Raw genomic sequence first — 21,041 nt, forward strand, 5'->3', positions numbered from 1 at the left:
TTCCATATAATCTGAGATATAATATTAGTAATAATAGTAATATTTGATATTTTCTCCAGGGAATTAAATATGAGGAAAAACAATATAAAAATAAATTCCTGCGGATATGAACGAAAGGATCTAAAAGCGTATATCACATAAATGTTTCGGATCCAATTTTATCGACACGGTCAATTTGAAAATCAATAAAAGGACTTAAATATTTATCGATTTTCGGAGTGTACCACCGCTAAGAAGATTGACACTGTGGTCGAAAATTTTATGAGTTCCTCACATCCTGCCAGCGTGTTCTGAGCAATCATGTCTGTGCAAATACCACGTCCCGTGGTGGCGTTAAGCTTTACGACATTAAACCTCGTAAGGAGTTACGATCATGTATGCTATGTAGGGTTCAAAAGCTTATAGAAATCCCATGATACAAAATAGTACTGTAGTAAAACAATACATATATCGCCATCTTAATTTTGTTTTATTTTTCTAGTCAATGTTTCTTGTATTACATACACTAATCTGATTTTTATGTTTCGCGATATAATGTATGGAGTTCTCAACTTAACGTTTACATCTTACGCTAACATCTTGTCTACAGAGCTTAATAAACAAAGAAACAGATGACGAGACAAAATACAAAAATATGTAAAAGAACAAACGGAACGAGATTTTAATTTCACGTTATTTTTCTGTTTAGTCAGTGCAATATTTATTACTAGACTGTACATGTTTATGCAAATCCAAATTTTAATGAGTATAGTTAAAGGAATAGAACCTAAACAGAGATTTGTTTCGCCGTTAAATATTATCACGATCACTATACTTGAAAGTATTTCTGCATACTATATCCATTCTATGTAGCTTTGGATCTTGCGATTTTCCATAAATGCATAAACAGCCTCCAGCTATCCATTACTTTTTATATTCTTCAATTTGACTTTTACATCATGTATAATAATTATGTAGTATTAAGTTATGTATTATTTCTATAAGATCGGATAAACGAAGAATGAGATGAATTTAAAACTAATGAGATGATTGAAAGTTTCCTCTTTTTTTAAAAAATTAAAAAGAACTAATGTAATAATACATCAGAAAACGTCAAATATTCGAATATTTGAAGGTAGTTCTTTCACATTGGTAGCTATCGCCGACATTCTAACTGACAATTACTTCAAGAATGTGACTATGAAGCACTGAAGATGGCGGTGTCCAAAGATTTGCACGAACTTCCTGTCTCCTGACAACATTATTACGTTTTAGCGGCTTGTGAAATTCGTTCCCGGAAATTCTATTTCAAGATGATCGTGTTAATAGCAGCTATTCGAAAAAGAACATCCTCGTCCTACTTAAATCACAAAATTGTCTAGTTTACGGTACTCTATTAATATCACTGCTTTGAAACATTTTTATTCTTAGATACGTCGTTGTTTTTAAAATGAACTGAAAACTCCAAATATTTAACGTTAAGAGATTTATTTGTTGACTAACGAATTAGAAATTGCTTCGAAGTACAATTAATGGAGGCATAAATGGAGCAAATTTATTTCTCGTTTACCATATTCTGCCTCGAATTCCGCGATCAAAAATTCGTTGCAAGAAATACCATCTGTTGAAAACTGTATTATGTAAATCATAATTCCTGAGTGACAGATGGTGCATCGACGTCATAGATCACGATACATCTAAGGATTTATGCGACCATCTATCTCCGTGTAGCATTATGAAACTTCACGTGGTCACTAAGGCAACAACTTTCATTGATGAAACAGTAATAAATAAAAATGCAAAATAAAAAGCTCATCCTTTACTACACACGTGCCCTCTATATATCCTTGAAGTAAATTTTGGAAAATCAAATTTATTATTCAATAAAAGATATCAATGCAGACATATATATATATATATATTTTAATATTTCTTCTAAACTTAATTAAGGAACGCGATATATAGAAAATTTATAAAATCGAAAATATATCAGATTAATTGAACCTAAAATAAATTAGGTACGTTTAAAAATATTTCTCTATAATCTTCTTAAATTATTGGAAGTTCTTGTCTATGAGCTTTGGTTTCTTAATTGTTCTTTAAGATGATATTAGACAAAGAATAATCCAACCAAGAATATTTATGAAATGTCATGTGGTAATTAACCCATTTTGATTTATAGATAGCACATAGCATCTTGCGATATCTACATTGGATTGTAAAGATACGTATCATTTCATATGTTTAATTCAAATGTTTTGACAAAAAATCATTGTCATAGTTGTAAGTCTTGTATTTACTTTTTCTGTTAAAAACTTCTATTGAAGGTCTTTCTGTATACTACCATTTAATTCTGCAAAAAATTTTCCTGTTTTATAAATGAATATGTATTAATTCATATAGTAGTACATACATTATTAGTATATAGAGTATCTGAGATGAATAGTTTAGAATAAAAGATGAAAATATAATCTATACAAACTGATCATTAACAAGATTACTAACCTCATTTAACAGTTTTTATATGATACTCATTTATAGTTTCATACACGAGTATCATTTTACCTATATAATTAAATTGTAAAATTTAAAATTGATATCACTTACGTGCAAACACATCAACTGCAGCGACACTTCTCTTCTTTTCTCGCTAAGTACCTTTTTAATTTGTTGTAGATATATACACATTTTTAGGTAAGTACTTTCATATTACTTTTTCTTACCACAAACAAATTTAAGCTTCTCACATTCCAATTTAACACCACGATACATAAGATCAACGAAAGGGTTAAATGTTAAAGTAAATGCACTAACAGTAACTCTTACCAATCGTTGACCAGCGGTCAAGATTTACGAGGTCATGATCATCTTTGTCGAAGAGCACGGCTTCCGAGATAAACGCAGATCGTCGAAGTGGTAGGCAACCGCTGATTGGCTAACGGAGAGCGCGCGGGTGCGTACAACTCTGACGTCACGCTTCGCCCAGTTTGAAATCGTCCCGGCCGTCAGTCGCGCGCCGAACGTCGAACCGAATGCATGTGGTGTTCCTCATTTTTTGTCCGTTGCCTTTTCGGTTACTTTTTTAAACATCGTCGCAATTCGCTCGTCATTTGTTCACGAATCGTCAGTGAGAAAAAACCAATGAAAAAGTGACGCTCGACTTTATCGACCGGTTTCATAGTGTACAGTGTCACTGTGAGAGTTTGACATTTATTGTTGGATACATTCTCCGCTGCTAACTCGCCTCGATTCGATCGTTGTCGATGATCGTGTGCAACGAAAAGGAAGACATTCTTCCACCGCTCAAATCTACTTTGTTTTCACGCACAATTGACAGCATGCGTTTGAGTGATGGTGGATAGCATTTCTCTGACAAACATGTGTCAGTGAAACGACGTTTGCTCAGGAGACCACGTGACCAGTGTTGGAAGGTTATGTGAACAGCGTCTTTACAGAAATCGCGATACTCTGATCTATCGAACATCGATACTCACACGTTATGTGATAATCGACGTATGACATCGACATCAAATTAGTGAGCAATCGCCATTATAAGTAACGGTTAATTCGTTCTTGCGTTTTATTGAGATTATATTAACGAACTGAATGAGATTACATTAGTTTGTGATACGGTGTATATGTTGAAAATTTCACCTATTTTATGCTTAATATGCATGACACGGTGAAACGGACCGGCTCGATACTCAAGGTCGTCGATTTGAATTCGACGAATTTGCGATCGTTCTTCGACGCGTGATTTTCTTCTGTTTACGCGCTACTTTTATACTTTCGTCCCTTTGAAAGTGTCCAACTTGACTTAATTCTCGCTCATTGGTGAGAAAGCGCTTGTGATGTGCTGGTGTTTGTGTCACGTCGACTGAGAGCTTACACGGTGTGCGCCGAATGTCAAGACGATAATTGGTGCTGTCTTGAGGTCGAGTGACTCGTGTCATCATGTTGACAATTGTTTTGCTGCTCCTTTTGGGTCAACCGGTTATACCGGCGGAATACTTGGGTGAGTTTATTTCTGATATTTTTTGCTAACCTTTGCTGGAAGTTTTCGGTTAAGTATAATAATATTAAACTAACTAAAATTACTAAATGTGAGGTGTGAAACGTTATTATACAAATGTATTGTACGTGTAAAGCGCTTAATACCGCTACGAACTTCGAATTTTATATTTCAATCTTATACTCATTCTAGGAAACGAAAGGAATTTGTAATGGGTTTCAAAAGATGTTTAACGTAAAATTAATACGAAGAAAGAAGTTTTATTTCATTCTCCCCAGTGTCTGATATAAACGTGTAACAAGTTAAATTGAATAATGATAATGATATATCATATATTATACTTAAACAATTCAGTTTTACTTTTTTGCTGGCAATTTCGAAATCTCAATTTCTTGTTTCATCCTATTCCATTTCTACGTACAAACGAAGTATGAATTACGAAACGTTATGAATTTTAATCAGATCGGAGTTTTACTACCGTCTTAAAATGGTATCGTAAAGAAGTTTCCAAGCTTAAGCTTCCTTGTTCATATTGTGAAAAGATGTCTCAATATTCCGATCCCCGTACTTGGTTCAGCAATCTGGTCCAACTAACTGCGTTAAATCCTACACATTTTTTATGTCTTTTCGTTGAAACATCGTGAATGACATCATAGATGCGGCATTTCTCTTTTATGGGATTCTGTAAACTGTCAGCACATGTAAAGCAGACGCTGCATTGACAAAAAGTGTTGAAAATAAAAAGTGATCGAACTAAATACGTTTCTTATTTCGAAAGAAAAATTTATGTTAAATATTATCAAGAATATCGAAAAATATTTGCAAATAATCGCAGAATAATCGCAAATACACGTTATTTCGGTAAATAATATTCTCCGGATATGTCTTTTGCCTTTTTATGAATAGAGAAACATGTAATAATGTACACGAGTACAGCATATTCATAAATTTTTCCTTGCTGAGACAAACGTTTATGTAAATCGTTATTTCAAGTTCTGTAATGTATTTAATATGTATATTAGTCAGAACGTCATCGATCTATTCGATGAGATAAATGCTGAAACTAGTCGAATAATTCCGCATTGCGTTAGAAGCGTAATTTAATAGATATAGATAATCTATTTCTAAAATATAAAATTGATATTTATACGTTATTACGATAAATTATATTATCTGTTAAATTAATTTTGAAATTTCTAAATTAGAGTTAATAGGAAATATGAAAGCAAAGAAGTACATTATTGTCGAATGAAATAGATACTTGCAGAAATAGTTTGCAGAGTCAATATCATAGATGAAAATTTCAAAGATACGTTTCATCATTTTTATTTATATCGCATGGAATAAATTAATAAATTGCCTTTGCATAAAATAGATATTTTCTGAAATTAAAATAGTGTCTATATCGTATAAATATTCATTTCATCATTTTTTTATCCACCTCTGTATATTTTAAATTTATAATGAACAAAACAAGTTGGTAGTATAAAATCTATGCCATTGAAGTAACATGTTTTTCTTAGTAGAAATTGCGTTTAATCATACGTCTCTGCCTTTATCTCTCGAGGAAATCTAAGTGCGACCGTCTACAATAATTAATGTAATCGCTTGATGAAGTTAAAGTTGCAATGCTAGCACCATGTATATATAAGTACGTCTGTGATACTAGCATTTTCACGCATATTAAACTTGCTACGCCAGAAGTGTGTTGCTTCAAGGCAATATACTCCAGATACAGGATCAGCATTCTAATATAAATTAGTTTACTTTCTGTGCATCACATTATTTCATGCAAATTTTGCAACGTAGTCTTGTTCTATAAATTTTCGAATATTCTTATCGATAACAGGAATGCAATAACGAGAACGAGCATCGAAGATCTTATGAAACATCGTTAAAATTTCACGAAGTAACAGAAATTCGTTTCGAATAGAAAGCTTTCGTATAAAAGACGTGTTTTCTGATAGTTCTGCTAACTTAAAAGCAATCTCCGAGAGATTGCAGTTTATTACGAAAAGTCTTTTGCATTTGTTTCGTCGTATCGGACAGTTTGTAAGGAAACTTAAATGAATGTTAAAGACATGGAAGAGCGATGTAATATCGAACTGTACAACATTTGTGGAGTAAGTTGGAAGTCGCATCAATTGCTTCTACTTCGTTTTATTGTTACTTCTCATCCAATTTTACTTTAATTCTATCTTACTTGTGCTCTACTTTTATGTTACAATTTTAATTACGAAACTCGTGAAACGTGTTAATTTCCGAAAACGTTTATTCGAATATAATTTTTTAATTTCTCTGCTTTGATAAATCTGACAGAAAAACGGACTTTTTGACAGACAGACAAACATATATGTATAAACACTGCTTGAATACAATAATATTCTAAGTAAAAATCAAATGCTACTAAGGAGATTACATATTACACTAAACAATTTTCTATTGCAATATTCCTCAAATCACCTTTAATATAAATGAGTCAATGATTTCTTATTTTATTTATTTTTAAATGATATTTTTTAAGTCAGTTTTTTCTTATTTCATATTCAAACAATCGAATCAACTTATGGTTATGTTTATCCCTTTAGTTGCTTGTCAAACATTCTATGCATATACTTAATATGATGTCGACTTAATATGATTAGGTGAATGCTGTGTAAGTACACGTGTTGCAGTTAGATCATAGTTGAATCACGTTACAGTAGTGCAAAATGAAAGGCGAAGAATTCTCCTGCGTAGCAATAGTCGAATGAGATTTAGTTGGTTATCGATACTGTTCTTAACTCTTGAAAAGGTAGACGGAAATAGGAATAAGCGCATCAAGCACTTATAATTAACGTTTTTTTATTTCACCGGGTCAAACAGCTAAACGGTAACGATCCTTTTTGTAGATCAATGAATAATGGATAACGATATGTAATGGGAACTCCATAAAGATTCCTGGAAGTGATTATGCAAAATAGTTGGATACCTCTTACTGTAGGATATGCTGTTTATTAGATAGTAATAAATCATGAATATTTTTCGACTTGTGGGATATTGTATAGGAGTAACGTTCCATAGAGTTCTCCAATATTATCAATTAAGCATCTGTTTTTTACTATGAATTGAATCACTCTATAAGATCACTATATGTAGAAGAGATTTCGAACTCCTAGTTTTATACTCTATTCATTAATTTAAATTCATGTCTGACCATCCTTTTAGTATATTCACAATTTCGACATTTAACTTATGACGTTTAGTATTACCATATAACTGAAAAAAATAGTCATACAGAAAAAGTAGTCATATAGACAATGGCAATCAATAAAATGGATGCGTTTTCTATGCATTTCAAACAGATTTCTTGAAACTACTATTTCTATTTGTATTATTAGGAGAACAAAATGGACCATACGTAGTTCAATAAAATAATATAAAACAAAAAGTGTTGTACATCGATTATTTCCTTATAAAACGAAAGAAACTTTTGGGACTACCTAATACTTCTCTAGTGATCCAACGATGTATATAAAATTATATCAAGGGCTTTTTAAATAAATTTTTGGTACTAAAATAATTTGTAAGAAACTCGGGGTTCAAAAATAGTAAGAATTTTCGAATCGAAACAACCAGAAGATGGGAATAATGTCGTTTTTCTACACCTAATAAATCGACCAATTATTGTTACGAAGAAAGTACGAATATATGTTCGGTTCATTTTCCCGATTTCGTTCTGGGCGAAAAATAAATCGTTCGGAGCATCGAGCGCTCCATCCACCATTGTAGAAGATGAACAGCTCCATTCGCGAGAAACAGAAGCCGCCGGAACCCGAAGTTCGCGTCCATTTTCCGCGATTCCAACGAACTTGCATCGATCCAAACTACTTGGAGTAATACGGATACCAGGGTTACATGGTCGAAACTCGATGCGCGATCTAACAAAGTCGACTGAATGTTCGTCGAACGAAAAACTCGGGCGAACTCGTCGAGAAGACTCCAGGAGCAGTGAATGGAAACGGAATAAGAATAATGAAAATAAGGAGAGAACTGTTCGGAGGAGAGTGGTTTGCCACTCGGTTTGCAGAGAAGGACGAATAGTCAGCGAAAGAAGTGTGTAATTATCCTCGTAAATCCATCGGACATTTCGCGAAAGGGAGGGGAGAAAGCGAACCGTAAAACCGGGACGAAATGAAGAATCTAACGGACACTTTCACGCCCTTTGGACAGCACTTTGTCGATAGCCGAGTTGGTTGGATCGCTCGTAAATTCTTATTATAATTGGCATGATTGTAGCCACGGGAATTCTGATTGGCTGGCATAGCCAAGCTATTCGCTAGTTTGAAAAGTTACCGCCATCTCCATAAATCGTTTCTGGTGACGGTGGACGACTGTGAAGTCTCGTGTGGCTGGAACTCGTGAAAATGGGATTGAAATGCAAAAAAAAAAGAAGACTGGAAAATAAAAAGGGGAGGAAGACAGGAAGGAAAGTTGGAATAGAGGGTAGAAAAGGATTTTAATGTTGGAATGATGGATTTTCTTTCATTGTCGCGAAATAGGCTTCTGCTGGAAACTAGTCTAGTTCGTTGCAACGTCTGCAGTTGACTACAGAACGCTAACAGTCTCGTTAAGATCGCATCTCGCCGTAATACCAGAGTTGATATTTTACAGTAGATAAATTACGCTGATACCAGGGAAGATGGGATAGCAATTTTTTGCCGGCTACTAGGGGATAAATCGGTGCTGGATTGCGGGAGTAGATCTTGCTTTATAAACTCGCTGATATGTTTACGACCAAACGATGAATATGTTTTGATCGTTATAGGAGAAGCGAAAGCCAATGGAATTTGAACATGATGTCTTGCTGATTTGAGCGGACGATTCTGAATGTCATAGAACTTACTATTTTTTGATTATAGTTTGTGATTTTGGTTTTTAGTTGCTTTGATCGTTACCACATTTTTATTTAGAGGAAAATATTTCATGTTATGTAGTTCATTAAAAAAATTACAAATTGGTAATTTTGATCAAGGCTATGGAAATATTGATTCTTTCCCTGATTATTTAACATTGCGTAAGTTAACATTCGCCCCACAGTTCTCGCGGTTATTCCGTAGGAACACTGAATCGTGACCGAATTTCGTTACAAAATTACTTTTCGTAGTCGCATTTATGTACGTGTTCGTTCTGTCGCGGTGTTTTCCGTATGTGTTGATTGTTTAATTACTAAAAATGAGGTCGTGTATTGCGGAAGCACGCACCCCTATGCATGCTTTGTGAAGAAACAATACCCATCCGTCCATTATTCATCGTCATAGAAGGAAAACCAGAAACGGCGCTATTTTCATGTATTTCTCAAAATGACTTATTTTTCGGACCAATGCTATACGCGTACTGTAAACGGTGTATTATATTTGCGACAAATCCAGTCTCCCAGTATCGCAATATAAAAAAGCAAAAATCTTCGCCTCTGCTGTTGTTTTTCTTCCAATATTTTTTCAACACATCCCGCCGGCACTATCAACATGTATCGTCTGCAAATATTTTTATTGGCTGTTTTGATTTTACCTGTCTGCTGGTGTTATCACGGTTTTCCATAGAGTTAATTCCATTAAAATTACCAAGCTCGATGAAATTCTTGAAAACAAGGATTAAATTACTCGGAACTTAATAATTTTATAATTAGTAACCCTGTGACACAATCTTCTATGTTATATTCTAATTTCATAATTAATTTCATAATTAATGATATATGACACACAATATATGTTTTGTAACTTCAAAATATTATAAAATATTGTATTAAACGCACATGTGTTTAGATAGTCTCGTAGACGAGTGTATATTATTTGCGGACTATTCTAACACAAACATATCTAATATCACAATCACAATCTTCTTTCCCACTAACTGACGCCGCACTGCACTTGCTACACATAATCGATATGATTCTCTCAATAGTCACGACTAATAGTAAGTATTGGTAGAAAAAGAGGGCTAAAGAGGAAACAGAAAGAACGAGAAGAGAAACGTGTTCTCAACGTGTTACGAACTTCTCTGTGGAAGTGGCCGTTTGCCTTGTCCGTTCTTTTTTGGGGAAGAAAACTTGCCGAACGGCAGAGAGTAGCTCGTTTTCAAGCTTTTCCATTTCCACTTCACTCTGTCGACTGTTTCACGACTCCCGATTCAGCGAGTCGCGCAGCTTGCCATGGGTTTAGCGTTCTATGCTTCGCGGAAGTGCATTTACCTATTGTTCAGCTCGCTCGTCTTTCGTTGGGATTTCAAGAATCGACCAATCTTCGCATCTGCTCGTGTGTAAATTTTCTCCCTGTGTGCAACGTATCGAATTCATATTCGAGAGTATAATCGGATGTAGCTGATATTTGAATTTGAAGCTGTAAGCCTCCTTTAATCTCAAACATTTTTTTGACGTCATGATTTGAAAATACTGCTCTTTATTTTTAGACGTTATCGTTCGTAAGATTCTTGTTGAACTTTCATAATTCTGTGTTGTTAGAGTGATATTTGAAAGGATAGAGAGATTTGTAAGATCGTTCGTATATATGCACTTCAAAAAATGAAACTATTTCTTGAAGATAATAAAAGAAATTTATAATAGAAATGTTATGTATCCGCTTTCTAGATATTAGTTATTTGCTATTTGTTTGAATATTTTATATAAAATTTGAGTCTATCAAAGCTTCGTTCTATATTCCTAATTTTCACATATCATACGATATTCTTCACACACACAAATATTTTTCACATGTACATATATTAAATATTAATATAATATTATATATATATATATTAATATATATATATATATATTAAATTATATAAAATGAAGTGAGCGAGCCTCCAGGTATACGTATGGCATTCCTCTGATACCTGCATCTGTTTTCGTGCGAATTTGTGACTAAAATTGGATGCTGCATCAGACTGATAAATCATATTCGTCCTTATCAAAACGGTAATCACATAAACTGGCGTACAGTGCCGCTCCGATACGTTTCATTTTCCCCGTTCAGTTCAGGCGTCTAATAATTTCATATCTGGCGTGAAATCACCCAAATGAAGATATTAAAACACGAAGTGTATAATATCAATAGCAAGCTGATTTATTATTATTCTTTTAATTTTTGAGAACGTTTGTAGTAAGAAGATAGAAAGTAGGAACATAAAGAACTTCAAATATACTTTGTAATTATCTATTACACGGTACATTTAATTTTATGTACTTAAACGTAATTAGAACTGTATCACGCGTGGAATTTTTCGATTGTATTTTTCCAACAGTCGACTAATTTTTCGAGCTTCACGAAACAAGCGTTTAAAGTTTTAGCGCAATTCATGAAGAGGAAAATTGCTTTAATATTGAAGGGAATTCGCTATTATTTAGCCAGAATTCTATCGCTGGTGATATAATTCAACTTTATACGAAATATTGGATTGGTCTTGATAAGTATATATATTACATATACTTAAAATACATAAAACTATATAAAATATTTAAAGTAAATTTCTCATTATAATATTTAGTATATAAAACGAGTCTCTACTCGTGTTCCATTTCTTTAATTTTATTTATGGTAGCATAATTCGCATAGACATCCGTACAATGAAAAATCGATATTATTTTCCCATTGGATAAATATATGTATCGCTTTGAAGTACATAACGATTTAAATTACATATTCCAAATTTATCCGATAAAAGTATAATCATACGACCGTCGTACATACGCATACATCGTACGTGTTACAATCGAACGATGCAGCATTATTCGATATGCCTTAACGACAAGAATATCAATGCTGTCCAAAGGATAATTGTATAAATTAGCTGAATCGCAGATGGCACGGTACTGTTTACGTTGCAAAGCAGCGGATTTCGAAGTGAATTTCAGCTCGTTCGATTTGCAGTCTAGTTAATAGATGTGAAATTATCCGAACGCAGAGTCGCACACTGCTCGGCCGTCGCATTTATTGGTTGCGATTGATGAGATGGGCTCCGTAATACGTGGATAACTTCGCGAATGAAGCGTGCATCGTGTATCCCCGGGACTGATTATCAATTGTCAGTTCCCAATTGTTGTCCTATGATCGATTGCGTGTCGGCTGTAACTGAAATGGTTATAATAATCCGTTAATGACACAGCTGTACGCATAAATCCTGTTTGATTGCGATTTAATTTAAGAGGCCTTGTGACAGAAATCTAAATAATTTTGGTGATAAAATTAAACAAAGCTCGTTTTTCGTTTACGAAATTATTATTACACATATTTCTACGGTATTCGATTGTAAATGCGCATACGTTTGTTTTTTATTTGATTGAAAATGTTGTACATGAATTTTTAATTGGAGATATTGTACATGAATTTTCGGATATTTAAATAATAATTTGATGTTATTTATATCTCAAATTTTTTTAAGAATTTAAAGGAACTACCAACTAAAACTTTTTGGTACTGGTATAATTTCTTCTCCTCGTCTATAAATATCTTTTACCTTTATATCGACCACTCGTTTCAATTTCATCAACCGTACTTTGTCTCCTGAACTTTTCTCCTTCAGCTTTCTTCGGTTTATCTTCGATGTACTCATTTCATCCGTTTGAACACGCTTGTCTGTGGTTTTGTCCAAGTTTCCACCCTCTAATACAATTCTCTATTTCTTCGATGTCGTGTCGTCGACCTTGTTTTCATTATTCGCGTCTTTTTTCCTTGCTACACTGTCTATACTACTGTCTTATTTATTTTTATTTCTCTCTAGGTATCACGACCTTGTAATTTTTTCCAAGAGGAAGAAAAAACGGTTGTCTTGTTGCTGCTTTTTCTTCTTGACAATCGCGTTTCTCTAACGTGCCGGCTGCAGACAATGAAATTTTTGAGCCGATACCTGCTACGTTTATTAAATTTCCTTCCTCATTTCCACGACTGATGATTGTGATGATGCACGGGTTTAAATCAGCCAATCCTATGATCTTTTATTATTATGTTTTATACTGATGATTTTTTATTTTATCTATGCTCCTAATTAGCATATACAAATTTTTACGAACAACATAATGCTTTTGCTCCGAACACTAGTTCTTATCCAAATCAGCAGCATTCAAATGATAAATGATCTATGTGGCAAAATGAACATAAATGCGTTTTTTATTTCCATTGAAAGACATTCTCACTTTTACATGGCTTACTAAATATTTCAACTCCTAGTTTCTGACCATATTTTTCGAACCAATTTCGATTACAAATGCGATATTAAAGCACAGCTTTATTCTCATTTGTTCGATTATTATTTCCATAATGGCCAATATCCGATTAATCAGATTTATTGCAACCAGTTAAAGTTCAAAATCCTATTCGCTATAATGACCAGAAGTTTCCGACGGAAATTAAAAATATCTCGTTGTGTGGTCATTTCAACACTTAATTGCTATTAGCGTTTGGATAGAGTCATAAAATATGAGTCTGCAATGTTTTATTTTCAGTGGATTGTTTGCATTCAATGCATTAACTGCATTTTCTGTCCAATTTTGATCGCAAATAGTGACCTAAAATCCTGAATTCTTGAAAGAATGTCTATAATGATAGAAATATTTGTTGGCTTTCTATCAAAAAATAAAATAAAGAATGGACGGAAAGTTCTTCGTAAAAGGGGAATAGTAAAATAAATATTTAATTATGTTCCTTTCTTTAGTTTCCCAGCATCATTTAAGCGTGGAATTTTTAAGTATGGAGAAGAACGACAGAAAGAAAGAATAAATTAATTTCTACTTTTAAAGGAATCTCTATAAAACAAAAAACTTGATTTTACTCAAATATTTCCAATAAATTATGTTATCTATATAGTTCAAGTTATGTTACATACCTAATCGCATACATTAAATCATTGGTCAGTAATATTTTGTCTCTTTTAGCTTTTAGGAATTCACAAAGGTTTCAGACCTCCACCATTCTGTCCTTACCTATCCAAAATTTCCGCTGTCTCGGCAAAACGTTTCCATATGTGTCGCTTCGTCGTGTTGGAAACATGTGCATCAGTCACGAGAATTTCGCTTTACGGTCTGTATGTATCCCTCTGGACAATACTCGAAGGACTAATTTTATTGTCCGTGAATACCGCCCACTACACAGGCTACGCCATAATTCGTCGTCGTTCTACGTTTGGGTTCAGGTAGCCCGTCGAAAGTCCAAAAACCATTTACACAGTGATATAAAGGAAAAGAGGCATCGCCCGTGTGGTCGTACTATAAAGAAAATTTTATTTCTGGCTGGTATAACGTCGACGGAAATTAACTGAAGTCCCACTTAACGATCTCTCGCTTTGCTTCGTTCTAAAGGGTGCAGAAGTGTTCCTCTGCTCGAAACTATCGTATCACAATTTAAAAGACAGCCGACCCGTGAAACGCCTCCAGGTTCCATGTACTCTGTACCGGGTGGTGTACTCTTCTTCTTTCCAGGGCACTTTGAGTGGCTTGAAAAATTGTTAGCGCTAAAAGGCCGGAGCGGGCGGTCCCTCTCGTGCCTGCTCGAAATCCATGCGGAATTCGTGTTGAATTCTCCAAGCGATCCTCACAAAAAATCAACGAAAAATCCAAAATGCAAGGGACAGACGGACTCGTTGAGGTCTACGCTTTCTGGCAACCGGGCGAAAATGAAATTAAGAAACTGCGGTGGCGTCACAGACTGGTTTGGTTGGCTGACTGCTGGTCCACGGAAGCATATTACATTTCCACGTAGGAGGAGGTAGCCTGGAATACAGTAGGGAGATATATTGTAATAGCTTGCACAGGAACATCCTTAAAAGTCGTTGAATTTACATCTTGTAGTAGCGGGGCGACAAGTTTCGCGGAATAAGGCGCATCTTGCAATGCCGGCCAATTGTCCTTGGGTTATTCATATTAGCATTCTCCCTCTTTTCTCCGATTTTCTTCCCTTCTTTCTTTTCGTTTCCTTATTCTCGTTATTAACCCTGAACCCTAATGGGGCACAGTGGATTTCCGAGATAGGTTCGAGGATTTCTGTTGAAATTTACCAGTAGATAATAGGAATATTAATCCTTTCGTGTTTAAGCTTTTTAAATTTTTTAATTTTGTTTTTGTGTGTAGCTCTATTTTTGGTATTTGGTATGGGTGACCTATGTGCAAAATTATCACAAGTATAAGTGTAAAAGTAGAATCTCTATTTATTTGTATACTTGTCCTTATTCTAAATTTTAGAATTTAACTGTCGTATGTTGTTAACGTCTACACATTGATGTACGTGTAATGGATAAGGGAATTGAACAATTACAGGGATGATTTTTGTTGTGTATTATTAATTACATATTTTTGTGTTGAAGATAGTTTTTTAATGATGTATTTCTATTAAAAGTAACTGTCTGATAAAAACGTACAGAATTTAAATAATATACAAAACATATAAAACATCAAAAGTAAAATACTAGATATAATATATTTGACAAATAAAACATCTATATGTATTTTCTACTGCTTCCTTCTTGATAAAAATATGAAATTGTATAGATATTGCCAATCTATTATATAATTTACTGCAATCTATTATAGTATATATGTAATAACGTTATCGGGAAACAATACCGATTTTTACTAACTCCTTCGAAACGACCGACATCGAAACAAGCAGTTCAATAAAAGCGATGTGTTCAGCGTGCTTCTGATCTGATCTGGCGCACGCTGCTCCACCAGAATTTAGGAATTAATCTGGCTAGTAATTCCATTAGTTCAGCAGATACGTTTAGGGCTACTGTTACGGCTAGCCTTTTAATATTTGCTCATACATAAAAACGACAAATAGAAAACAACCGTTGCAGCGTTTCCATGAAGCGTGAAATCGAAGCACTGTCCGATCGTTAAACCAAGAGCTCTTCCTTAAACACTACGAATCGTTGTATAATATAAAAAGATATTTCGTGAGACAATCATTGGACTCTGTCAAATTTTCTCTGTTGGCTAAAAGTATTAAAAATCACAGACGTGAAACGAAGAGATCGTTCAATTTTTTAAGATTCACGGAAGAAATCAACGATCAAGTGGAGGAATAAAATAGATATTTTAAGATGATACACGTTTTGTAAGGACGCTTTAAATTTCAACTTTATCGAAAAAATTTCATGGAATTTTATTATTACGTTAATCTTTAGTATTTTAGTTTAAATCTGCAATATCTTTCATTCAATAATAATTTCCACGTTAGCAAAAACTAATCCGAAGTTGTCAAAGCCGAAGTCATATTTTTGCACGAAATATTTATAACTTTAGATCGTATGCCCTGAACAAGATCCGAGATCTTCCTGCAGATATCTCAAATTACATATCTCATTCCCTAAAACATCCCGAAACTTTCTTGATCAATTTTACGATCGCGTTAAATCGTTTTTATCTGATACGTAAAACTAGAAATCTGCATCCTTTAGTTTGATAACTAATTTGCTAGACTGGCTTTTAGTCGCCCATCTTGCGTCAACCTTTTTCATTCGATGGCCGCATAGGCAGAGCAAAGCTTCGAAGAGTTGTTCGCTTTCAGTCGAATCCGTGCATATTCGCGTACTTTCATTCAAGAGGATAACATTCAGCGGATTCTAGGGCGGTGGAAGAGACTGGTGGGTATATTAATGAGCCGAGGGTTTACACGTGTGTCGTTGTACAAGAGAGAAAGAGCAAAGACCCGTTACATGTCTGGGACTAAATAAATTACGGAAGATGTTTTTAGGAGTGGATGAAAACGGATTCTGGGTATCACTCGGCTGGCCCGGTTAGCGAAATAATTTAGTAGGGTACATGGGACTCGTCTCTGCAGATTCGCCGACTATAATGTGAAGTTCATTACGACCTGGACAAAATCTCTGCTAATTATGCAAATGCTCGGAATCGCGCAGCCGAAGCATTCGCATTTTATGCTAGATATTCCTCGGTCACCCGCCACGCGTTTTCTAGATCTATTTTTCCTCGTGGATCTTTGGAGAAACGTATAGTGATATATCTAGTTACTTATAATTGGACTGCGGATTTTTATACAAACTCATATTTTCATGAAAATAGTTGAAAAGTGTCGTATTTTTTGTCCATAACAGAAATTTGTCCAAACAGAATTTTCGACTTCTTTTTTCGCGTAGAATCACCCCCTTTCCGCTTGTACCACCAGTTGCCAACCACCCTGTATATAAAATTGATACCTACGAAATAAAGAGAGAAGGGTAGAAATAGAGGAAATAGAGGAGAATCTTTAGTATCTATCGTTGCGGGTTTTAGGATTTGGTAGATTGATACACTGAACTCGTACCTATTAATAACCTTCTTTGTATTTGCTTTAAAGTTAGTGATGGATTTATTTTAAAGTGTAGAGGTTTATGTGTAGAGGATGGTTGGTCGGTGAGGTTTAAATGAACGAGATTGCTCGTTGTTGAAACCGCCGAATATATTTAAAATGATAAATTAGTATACAGATAATGTTCACAAAGACGCTCGTACTAACCGATTCTCTAAGACAGTGTATAAGTCGTAAAATAGGATCGCTAATGACTCGTTAACTAGATCACCGATAATTCGTTGATAACTGGTTGATAACTGATCGACAACTGACTCTAACTCATTTCCTTGCGATCGCGTCCGCCTATTTATACTGGTCGGGGGAGAGTTGGAAAATTTAAATTCGTCTTCGTTCGTCGGTTGCACGTAGCGGCGACATTGTTTTGCTCGGAGTTTATTCTTACATTACGTGTATCCTAACGCTCTTGATACTTCGAGGCAAAGCAACAACATTATTTGAATTGTCCTCTAACTTATGTGCCGCTAAAAAAGAAAAGAAAATACGATTGAAGATCGATTAAGAGAGTTTAATGAAGATTATACATGATAGCAAATCTCGTTAAATATTTATGTAAAAATAGACTATTTAGGATTCGTTTTCATCTGCATGTTGGATCTATGAACAAAATTCACACGTTGTTCATGGCGAATTGAATTGAATACCAAAAAAAGAAGCAGTCGAATTAATCCACGAACATTGACTTTCGAGTGGAATACTTTGATAAAAAGAACCGTATTCTCTGTTTGTTCACCGATTCCGAACATCGACCTAATAGTACACGTATCGTATGGAATAGATTTTTCACGGTAAATAATGAAATATTCGCAGAAAATTAAAAACAAAATGAGCAGAAGAGTAAAAAACAGGACGATAAAATCGTGGAGTAAATTTCTCGACGGATGTTCTGCGGTATTGGTTCTGGAATTTTGTTCGTTCTCGAATATTTATCGATCCGAGTGTCGAACTGATAAAATTTTATTGCTACCTCAATGGAAAGTTAAAATTACGAATTTGGCGTTGAATTTATGTAAGTTGATTCATCAAAAAGTATTTCTTTCAATATTTTTTATAAATTAATATCGCGGATAAGATTAATAAGACAGGAACGAATAGGTCGAAGTGACAAATACATTTTTATACGCACTGTTTCTGACAAAATTTTTTAAATTTCCTCTTTACGTTTTGAAATTGAACAATTTTTTGAGAAGAAGAGCTTACAAATTCGTATTAAATATATAGTTGCCGAATGCACCTTTCAGTTAAATTATTGAATTGTTCTGACATTTATATCTATTTTATAAATACAAGAAAAAAGCAAAATTCTTTAAGAGCTGTTATAATTATTAATTCAAACGTAATCAATATTAAAGATCTAGAACCAAAACTTTCGATATAATTTACTCTATTCCATAAACAATATACTATCTCTTCTAAATCGATACACTTGATCGATACGTGAAAAACAAATACAGACAAACTTTATTCCCGCGAGGTCCGTAAATGCGACCCTCCGATATCGAATGTAATACTTTTGCGTTACGTTTAATCCCTGGGACGCGTCAAAATAATTTACGAGGTGATAGACTCGCGTTTTGAAACTGGGCCAATGGATATGGGCTATAGGAGAGAATACGAACAGAAGGTAGTACAGGTTTTGGATGGAGATACGTGTCTATAAATTTCGAATTAAAGGAATCATATGAAACTGGACCGAAATGAAGACCGTATTTCTAAGTGGCTTTTTTTTGGATCATTAGCATGTGTATTACAATATTTCATTTTGTTGATTTTCTTACTTTTTAAACAATATACGTTGATGTTACACGAAATAATTAACGTGTAATTAACATATAGTTGATTAGCCATGACCATATTCAAATTTATATATACCAAATATTTACCTAATTACTAAAGTATGAAATTATGTAAGTTGTCATTATAACGTTATTTATTATTTTAGATAGTATTATTTGTATACTAATTTATTTTTAATTATGCACACAAATAAAATCATTGCAGTCTGTTTCACATTTTCATTGAATTTTCTTATTCAATTTTTGTATAAGATAATTGATTTTAGTAAAAGAAAAGAATAAAAAATTTTTTACAAAATCATTTTTTATTTTTTACTCAATACAGAAAAGGACAGATAAACGAGCTCACTAGTTAGAGTTACGATGAGTTTTAGTTTTCCTCTGGATTTTATTTCGAGCGTTTTGGAAGTTCCCCGTTGATTCACCTCGTCATGGTTTCTTCTTTATTCCTATATCTCCCCATTGCCCTCTTTTCTCTTCGTTTCTGCTACTTTTGTTACGTTCGATCGAGTTCGGCTTGAGAACTCGCCGCATCTCGGCTGTCAATATATCGGTTTTCTCGTGCACGGTTCTGTTCGTGTATTCCTCTCGAAGTCTCTGACGAATAGTCATGGTTCGATCCTCTTTTTGTTCGTTGTTGCTTGCGGACCAAGTGGGAAAACTAGCAGGCGGATGAATTTTCCTGTTTCATATACCAATATAGAGTGGTTCACGAAGATATTTCAAACAATTACGTGAAAAATCCTTATGAATATATTATATGCATTATATGAAACTTTTCTAAATCTGTAGTGCTGCAGTAAGACACGATTATCACAATTATAGTGGTAAGAATTGGAACCAATCTGAAAATGAATGCAGAAGATACAATACAATATTCATCTAGAGAAAAATGAATTTTGCTTCAAACATATACTAAGACCTCATTGAATACTGAGTCTTATTAGTATAGCGGATAATTGACTGTTCCAATATTTTTATGATTTCTACATATACCTACTTGCACTAAATATCTTGCAGTTTCTTTATTCATACATTTTCGAATTTTTTCGAACTTTACCAATGTGATCATGATAATTGCATCATGTCGTATTGTCAAAAATTTTTCATATAATATGAAATGTACTCCGAAAAAGCTTTTGCACAAGTTTCTATTCAATGTCGAGGATAAGATTGTTCTAAGAATTTTTGAACTTGTTTCTAGTCGACTATTGTAGTGCCCGTTATTAATTTTCGTTTATATTCTATTCTATTGTATTATGTTCCATTCTCTTTTATCACGGTTAGCTTTGGGATATTTTGATATTTTTATAGTTTTTCGCAGTTTGACGTTTTAGCTGTCCAAGTAGTGAACATGTCTAAAAACACAATGAAGCAAACCGTTTCAAATTCAATTACCGTACGTATAGCAAAATTGTCGTTAGCGTCCGTAATTTCAGAGTAACTAAAAGTGGGCTTGTTGTAATAATCATTTTACAAAGTTTCGTAGGTCGTAGCTTTATTGTTAAAACATTGGAAAAAAGCACACCTTCGTGAAAATGGAAGGAAAACATTGGGGTAATTAAGTTTTCAGAAAGGAAATTAATGAATTAAGTAGTGAAAAGAAAAGATATTTCAGATGCTTTACTGGATGAAAATACATCAGTTAAGAAGGAATTTCGGCTTAAAATTATACCGACTCTGATAAATTTTTAAACGTTTTGTGCGAAATCTCGTCTAAATGTTAGAATACAGTATTTTAATTGTTTTATAAAATTTCTTGATGTTTCTGTATGTTAAAATTTTATAAATGACATAGTAATGAAGAAGGATGTTACATAAAATTTATGAAATATGTATTATCAAAATTTCTATTAAACACTAATTATTGATATTATATAACATTTTAGCTATGACAATATAACCTTCCTAAGTGCC

General features: G+C 33.8%; 1 protein-coding gene across 4 annotated transcripts in view; it reads left to right on the top strand.

Annotated features, from left to right (window-relative positions):
• Nucleotides 1-2,992: 2,992 nt before the first annotated feature.
• The window catches only part of LOC126869325 (protein eva-1), a 324,775-nt gene continuing 306,726 nt past the window's right edge, over nt 2,993-21,041 (top strand). For all 4 annotated transcript variants that reach the window (XM_050625710.1, XM_050625713.1, XM_050625712.1 and 1 more), the window contains exon 1: nt 2,993-3,994. The gene's annotated coding sequence lies outside the window, so the exon portion shown is untranslated. The remainder of the gene's footprint in view (nt 3,995-21,041) is intronic.

Source organism: Bombus huntii, chromosome 9 (genome assembly GCF_024542735.1).
Source record: "Bombus huntii isolate Logan2020A chromosome 9, iyBomHunt1.1, whole genome shotgun sequence".
NCBI classification, from domain to species: Eukaryota; Metazoa; Arthropoda; class Insecta; order Hymenoptera; family Apidae; genus Bombus; species Bombus huntii.